The sequence below is a fragment of the Archocentrus centrarchus genome, chromosome 9, assembly GCF_007364275.1.
Source record: "Archocentrus centrarchus isolate MPI-CPG fArcCen1 chromosome 9, fArcCen1, whole genome shotgun sequence".
NCBI classification, from domain to species: domain Eukaryota; kingdom Metazoa; phylum Chordata; class Actinopteri; order Cichliformes; family Cichlidae; genus Archocentrus; species Archocentrus centrarchus.
In genome coordinates this window covers 14,685,502-14,693,663 of record NC_044354.1, presented here as the reverse complement: position 1 = coordinate 14,693,663, position 8,162 = coordinate 14,685,502, and the positions used below count along the sequence as shown (strand labels likewise).

The 8,162-nt window shown below is 42.8% G+C and overlaps 1 protein-coding gene across 1 annotated transcript in view; it reads left to right on the top strand.

Annotated features, from left to right (window-relative positions):
- Positions 1–441: 441 nt before the first annotated feature.
- Positions 442–8,162, top strand: part of fam222aa (family with sequence similarity 222 member Aa) — a 48,067-nt gene continuing 40,346 nt past the window's right edge. Inside the window, exon 1 of the mRNA XM_030737461.1 lies at positions 442–1,342. The gene's annotated coding sequence lies outside the window, so the exon portion shown is untranslated. The remainder of the gene's footprint in view (positions 1,343–8,162) is intronic.

Sequence of the window (8,162 nt, the reverse complement as noted above, 5' to 3'; positions counted from 1 at the left end):
TAATAATACTTTCTTTCAGCTTAGGAGGAGCCTTCCTGTTTGAGGTCGTTCTTGCTCAACTTTAGAGATGCCTTCAGATTAAGCGCAGGTCATCCAATTAAAGGATGCTTTTTTTTTTTTTTTTTTTAGCTTTGACTGCTGCAAAAAAAAGGATGATTGAAACACTGTAATGGATAAAGAATAGGCTAAGATCTCAATCTGAATTGTGCTATAGCAAATTTATTTTAAAGTGTTTTTTTTTTTTTTTTTTTGGCGAAATAAACAACGTGGTTTCAGACACCTAGACGCCGCGCATCTCTATGGTAACAGTCCTCAATTACCAATGATTGGCTAACCCGTTGGAATGTTTCTATTCCCTCAGTACGGTGATTGGTCGGTGGGCGGGTCTGTGCAGCCTGACAGTCTGCAGCGTCCGGGTTATTGTCAGTCTCGGCAGCTCGGCAGAAGGGCAGGACCGCATCCCGGAAGCTGCCAGAAGTAGCTAGCTCTTTATCAAGGACGTACCCTTTCCTATTTGGTTAATATACCAAAGAGAGCCTTTCGGGGCTTTGCTGTCAAGGTTACTCCACGGGCTCACCTGGAAAATTTAAGTCTGAATCGGGAGGCAACACATCTCAGAGCGTCTGCCGACAGCACGGATAAAGTGACGGACGGAGCAGAGCCTGCTCACCGGGATTTTACATCGCATCGCATCAGTTTAGGATATTCAGGCAGCTACTTTGGCCCAGCCTTGATCTCTTTCAGGGTACCTCCACACAATATTGCCTAGATTAAAACATTTGAATGATACATTTCTCATAAGGTCGTCAATATTGAGGCGGGCGGACCACTAAACCCATGCGTAACAGCGGGGGATTTTGGAATACTGCGTAGCCGCTAAACCACCCAGTCTCTCGGTTAAGAGTTCTGTTATTTGGAGATATCTTCAAGCGAGAGGAAGATCAACCGGGACCTGTACCCACTTTTATTCGGAGGCTAAACGGTGAAAACCCGAAGCACACTTGGTGCGCAATCCTTCTGAGGACGCTCTTGAAATTGCCGACCTGCGCTTTTGCCCTCGACAAAAATTGGCAGGCGAGTCGAGAAAAAAAGGCAAAGCTTATTAACTTTGCATGCTAGAGGCTAGAGTGTGGAATCTAATTTGCAGGGTTACGCTACATTTGCATACACTGGAAGACGAGGATAACCTTAATCAACATTTGACATCGACAAAGCAGCAGCTGGATTTGGGGGAAACAGAATGAATCCGTTTAATTTGGACCACAGAAGTATGAGGCAGATTGCCTCAGTGAATGCTACAATCTGCATGGAGTTCTAGTGTACACTACGGAGCAATTTTATGGTAAATATATTTACATTTCTCCCAGATTCTGAATGTTACAGGTCATTATTTTTTATTCTTGTTATTTTTTGTAACCATTATCGTAGTTTGTGCCAGAGCTTCGCCTGGATCATTTTTTGGGGGGGATAGTCGCCGAAACGGAGGAACGCCTGAAAATAATGAATGTTTGTAAAACGCTTCCCTTTTTTTTTTTTTTTCCCAGGATGTCTGTTCATAAGGCTGACGATTGTGTCTCACACTTAAACCCTTTGTTCCGATGCTTGACCCACAGGAAGTGTTGTAAAAATCGACTTGTTAGAGAGCCGCTGCCGAATGGCTTGAGGAACTGCTTTGATGTGTAATATTGGTCTTTTCAAGTATGGGTAGCAATTTAAGTATACTGTCGCGGCCCAGTGCACCGCAGGCAGGCATCGCAGACACAGGGATATGTGGCACTAGAAGAGTTGCGTCTCAGAGCAAAAGGTGCGAATTTCTCATCTGTACGCCCCCGTGCGTCACTGCGCGCGGGCAGGGTAACTACAGTGTCTGCTGCAATTAGTGATTTTCACCCTGGTGTGTTAATGATGTACATTTTTTTTTCATTGTGTGCCTGTATAGTGTGACAGGCTTTCATAGAGAAACTCATAAAATTGATGGAGATTTGTGCCTAACGTTGTAAAAGTTTCCACTTTATGCTCGGTGATATGGATGATTCTCTGTGCTGCACTGAGGTTGGAGACAATTTGTCATTGTCCTGTGAATGCTTCAGCTCACGTGCCCTCTGCAGCCCGGCCTCTGGTGCAGCCAGAGGAAGTCTGATTAGCTTGAATGTAACTGAACATTTGGCTGCGAATTGGCTGATTAAAAGTTTCGTTTGTTTCCTGTGAACTTTGAGCCTTATGGGTTGCTGAGGTTGCTTTGCAATATTCAGCTCCATCCCTCACAATGCATGTAAATGAACCTCCACATTATGCTGACTGTGCAGCGAAAAAGCCACACGCAGTATGTTTTATCATTAGACTACAAGCATCCTCAAATTTTTATCTTCAAGTCATTCTCTCTCCAGCAGCTCTGCAGATAGGCAGCTCACAGAATGTAATATGGCCCCTACAGCAGGGCAGGCGCCCCCACAGTCAGGGCACCTGACACAGAGCCTTCCTGGCTGTATTGAATAAAACATCCAGTGATGTATGAGGCAGGAGCTGCACCCGAGGGGGCAGAACTGCCTCATTTACTTCCTCCACTCTGCGTCTATGACCTGCTGAGCAAATTGTGCTCATATTAGCTCTGCGGCTGCTCCTCACCTAAACAAATAGTCTCCCCAGCATAATGCTTGCCTTAACTCAACATGATGGTTGGACAAGGCAGGGGAGAGTGGAATGGCAGAAAGGCTTTAATATTTGGGTCACTGAATTACCTTTTTGAGATTGTAGTTGTTGTTTTGACTGCTTTTTTGGCTTGCTTTTAGATTTTTCTTTTTTGTAACCCTGGAGCTTCAGGCGTCCCGCTGCCAGCTCAAGACTTTATCCACATTTCATTCCTCTCGCTTTCACCATATTTACTTTTGCTCTTCTGTCTCTGCGTTGGTAGCAGGTTTTAGTGCTTTGTAGGTTCAAAGTTATTTCACTGTGTTTTCCACATTATTCCTTACCTGATCATAAAATCAAATGGATGTAAGTTACTTGAGTAAAATCGAATCTGTTGTACTTTAATTTGAGCTGCCAACAGCTGGAAAGTGGTGAACATACTTTAGCAACGCGTTAACAAAAACATGCCAAAATAACCCTGAAATTTTATAAGTTTGGAACTCAAATAGCATATCAGCTTGATTGATTGATTGCATTTGGGCTCCTTGCTGTATTCTTTGCTTATTAAAGTGCCTGCCTGGAGTGAATAAGTCAGCTCCACTCATGAATATCGTTAAAGTCGCTGAAGTTTAATTTCCTGTGCTGTGTATTAATCTTTTTTAATCCCTGCATGGTTTGATTGTCTCAACACCTACCCAGAGGCACCAAAACTCATTTTGACACTTAAGATGACTAAAATAGTAGATACACGTGTGTGTGTGTGTGTGTGTGTGTGTGTGTGTGTGTGTGTGAGAGAGAGAGAGAGAGAGAGAGAGACTCAAGATCTCCTGACCCCTCGAGTGTCTAAGCTTATGTCCAGTCTTGTGTGGACTTCATTACTGAGAGTGCAAATGAAATCATTTTTTTTTTAAAACAGCTTTTTTTCCCCCCACAGAGTCCAATTATAGAATAATAAACTTCAGATGAAAATAAACACGAAATTCATATTTTTTTCCTTCCAAAGAAAAGAAAAGACAACAACTCTTGTTGTTAGCTGATATCATAGGAAATATCATCGGACTCAAAGCCAGAGCAGCAGCAGCTCATTAGGTATCTGATCAAAGTGTTTCATATCAGAGAAAGTCTATAACAGTTCTTGTTTTAAGACTTTTCATGTTAAGCCAAACAAAACAGATTTGCCCTTTCTTGTTCTTTGCAGTTTTACTTGTTTTGATATAAACTCTACTGTCCCTGTACTGAGATTTGTTTTGCACATCAGTACCTGGAATGTGGTGACAGAACATGAAAAGAGAAACAAAAAAAAAACAAACCCATTACGTGGAAATGGGGCTAAGAGAAACAAAGACACCTTTCAGCCAGTCAGCATGGAAAAAATACAGGTGAAAGGGATGTCCAGTTTCCAGCGGAGTTGATGGCGTTGGTGGGATTTTACAGGCAAGCAGAGTGCTTCTGCTTGTGTGTTTAGCACTAGCGTGTGCAGGTAGCGCTACCATACACTACCAGCTCTTTGTGCTTTACCTGGTTGTCCTTTTGCGTGACATGATGATACACATCAAACCATTATTCCAACTGTTTCAGCACTGAAAAAAAATTAACCTTCATGCTCATTAGCTGTACTGACAAAGTCAAATGAGCATCTCCAATATTCTTCCCAGTCTGTCGATGTGCCACATTGTCATGGTTCAAAACATCATTCCATATACATTATATAGTATGAGAAAACGCTTTATGCTGCTAACCTTGTGAAAGGGAATGAAATCACAGCATTTCATAATGACATCAACATTTGTGTGAAATGTGATGCCAGAGCAAGTTTTTTTTTTTTTTTAATACACCATAAAGCATTAAGTGAGATGTGGTAGTAAATTTTAAATACAGTGCAGGCTTCTTGGTTTTATAACATGCACTCTAGCATTTAAATGAAAGTGCTGTTTTGTGTGATGTAGAGGAACTACACTAAGTTACAGCAGTGTGATTGTGTGCGGTCCTTTCTGGTGTTTCTGGTGAGTGCTGTTAGTGAGAGCGCGGTTCTCTGTCCGCTGATCATTTTCACTTATTTTTTGTAAGTTTTACCTGCCCGCTGCTCTGCTCATGAGAGCTTGGCAGCTCCTCATCAGGGTTATCTGCAACCACTTAGCACATGATGGACAGCAATGATCCTCCGACCTCCTCTCTCTTTTCCCCTCTCACCCACTGTCAGGCTGAATGGAAGTCACGTCTCAGCAGGGCTCGAGGTTAATGTCTAGTCTTTCATTTTGAAAGGTTAGGGACAGCCAGCCCTTAAAAAAAAAAAAAAAAAAAAAAAAACCTCATGCATGTGAAATACTGCAGTTCATACGTAGTTAATGAGTACAGTAGCGTGGAGAGCCTGAGTACTGTGCAGTTCATAGTTTGTTCCATAGCACAGCCAGTAAAGTGAGGGGTGGCATGCTCCTTGCAAAGAGTTCTTGGGGGAAGAAGGAGAATAAAGCAAATCTGACAAGCTCTCCAACAGCGAATTTGCTCTCCTTAAAAACAATGCCGCTCTTGCCTTCCTCATGGTCACATTGATTTGTTCTGGGTGACAGTGCAGGCTGCTGTGAAATCACCCCAGCGCCATTGATCTCAAGGAGAAGAGGAGGAGAGGGAATGAGAGCCTGGCGACAGAGAGCAACATGGGAAAATCCACAGCGTGCCCTCCTCAACCTTAAACAGTAATAAAATGAAGGCCTTGGTTACTATCAGATCAGCCCCTGCTGTACTTCTTCAGCCACTGTATCGCAGTCTAGTCGGCGCTTTGATTTGTTTTGGAGGCCCCTACATGCTGTTTGATTTGCTATTGTGCCTCACCGTGTTTCATATTATCAGCTGAACTCTTTATTGCCACTGTTTTCCATGCCAGAAGCAAGGCTGTTTTTATCTCATGCAGGCCTCTGATTAATCTCTGCCTCTATGCTGGTGTACTTTAATCTTGAATGGGAGATATCTGATTCTCCTCGGCTATTGAGGAAGATCAAACTTTAATGGAACAAGGAACTGCACATCATCCTAATCTCCATCTCTCCCTGCATTTTGGTTGACTGCTCTCCCTTGGGCTTTGTAGCTTTCTGCAGAAGCAGGAAATACATCAGACAGATAAGATGTTTTCTCTTCATGCTTTGGTAATTTATTCCCTGTTGACAATGGCCACCACTTTACATCTCTGCTATTTGATTAGCTGGTTGAAGGAGCCGCGGGTAAAAAAAAAAAAAAAAAAACTGGGGGGGAATTGATTGATGCTTACAAATGGTTGTCCTGTATGACCTAAATGTGTGAAACTTTTCTAGAGGCTTTAATTGGGGTTTCTTCACAGTTCAGTCCATCCACAGCCAAATGTGCTAGCCCTCTCTCTATTTATTGACATGCCAGAGAAGGGGGGCATGTGTAGCCTGAGGAGAGATATGTCAGCTGCATGGATATATCAAGGTTCAGTGCTTTTGATTACACCACAGTCATTTCAGGAATTAGCTATTGACCGCTTTTTTTTTTTTTTTTTTGTCCATTCACGTTGCCATATCACTGAATAACACTGTACGTTATGCTGACCAGCATCCGGACTGTGACTGGCTCGATGCATATTGTTGCAAATGGATAACACTTACGGGGTGTCACACCTCCCGCAGACGGCTTGCGTCTGTGACAAAAAGAGGCTATTACCCAATTCTAAGGCGGTTGCTGTAAGGTAATGAAATTTCCACTGACTGGAGAAAACAATGTTGTCTGGTCTGCACTGTAATTGCAGAAGCCACCTCGCCATTTCCCCGAGTTCAGCGTGAATGCAACACGATTTAATAAACTCTGGAGATTTTATCATTTATTGCCAGGCCTGGCAAGCCGCATCAGGGAGAGTAAGCTGAGGCTCGCACAGATAAAACTCATTCAATTTACTTGTTGAATTTTAACTGCGAGGCAGAGACCATTTCAAAAGAGCTGCCATATGACCCATAGGAACATGGTTTTTATGGGGATAATGCTGGTCAGCTATATTGTTAATATAAAACCACCATTTCTTTAATCTAAATGGCAGAGTTCCCCTGGAATTTCTGTCATTTTCTCTCCCGGTATTATTTGTGTCAAGAAAGGTTGAAAATCCTTGGGATATTAGGCCCTGGGGCAAAGAACTTCTGTGTGCCTGCTTCTACTCACATACAAAAACATAGGACATTGACATGAGGACATGTATGGAGACACACACACACACACACACTCCTAGCCCTGTTTTATTACCTCCTGCCTGCTGCTGGAATTGCTTTCCTCCTCGAGTGAGCCAGGCAAAGCCGGCTTTATTGTGTTAACCTATTTGTGTGTCAAGAGCGATTGCAGCGTTCTTTATCTCTGTTTGTATTCGGACGGGGAGACGGCAGAGAGAGAGAGAGAGAGAGAGAGAGAGTGAGCAAGGAAGAGAGAGAGAGAGAGAGTGAATGAGTGGCAGAGGAAAGAAGGGAGGGGGGTGGGGTGAGGAGTGGGGGTGCACAGGAGCCAGGCAAGCCACCGGAGTTAGACGGATGGCCGGTCACCTCGCTCTCTACTCTGGAGGATAATGACTGGTTGCTTAGCAATGACCCACCCCCCACCCACTCCCAGACTTGCATCCACAGTAATCACTTTTTTCCTCTAAAAGATTTCATATATAATTATAATGGGGCTTTCCATTTATTTAGCAGAGTGGGGTGAGGGTGTGAGCTGGAATTGGGGATTTTTGTGTGGTGGTGCTTGTCAACTAGAGGCTTTTGTGCAATGCAAAATTGTGCGTGTGTGCATGTGTGTGTGTGTGCGTGTGTCTGTGTGTGAGTGTTTTTGTAGGAAAGTGTTTATATCTGCTTTGTTGTGGAGTTTGACCAGGATTATGACTAGGCCAAGCTATATTTCCTGCCACATGGCTGCCGCTGTACAACCTTTGACCCACATAATGCAGCACTAGTGACATTGCAGGTGCACAAATACACACATTCACTTTTCATGTTTTTGATGGGCGACCAGAGGCTATCAGTGCTGCTTCATGTGAGCTCTTAGTTTTATTAACATTTTTATTGAGTTGAACAAATTGCTGACCTTTTATGGTATAATGAATAGCCTGGCCTGCTAAGGACAAATTTGAGTTTTGGCAGAAGTGACTGGCATCCGTCCCAGCTGTTTAATTCAGGATTTACAGTGTGTTTATTCAGCAGGTGACATCATTTAATACAGTGGAGTGTTTCCCAAAATTTCAGCTCTTTTTCAGCTTTTCTTTCTTTCTTTTTTTGAGTTTTAGTCCTCAGTCCAGTTGTAATATGATTGTTACTTGCACTATTTTCTTTCATATCTATATAAATTTAGGTAACTGGATTTTTAGGTGGCAGAATAATGGTATAATATCTGAACATCGCCCCCAATTTAAACTGCCTTTCATCACCAGCAGCCACTATGTTAGTCCAAATTCCTGAGTCAGCTAGATATCCTCTGTTTTCTTTTTTTTTTTTATTCTTCCCTTTTTTTTTTCTCTTTCCTCTTTTATGAGGAAGTAAAAAAAACATTTG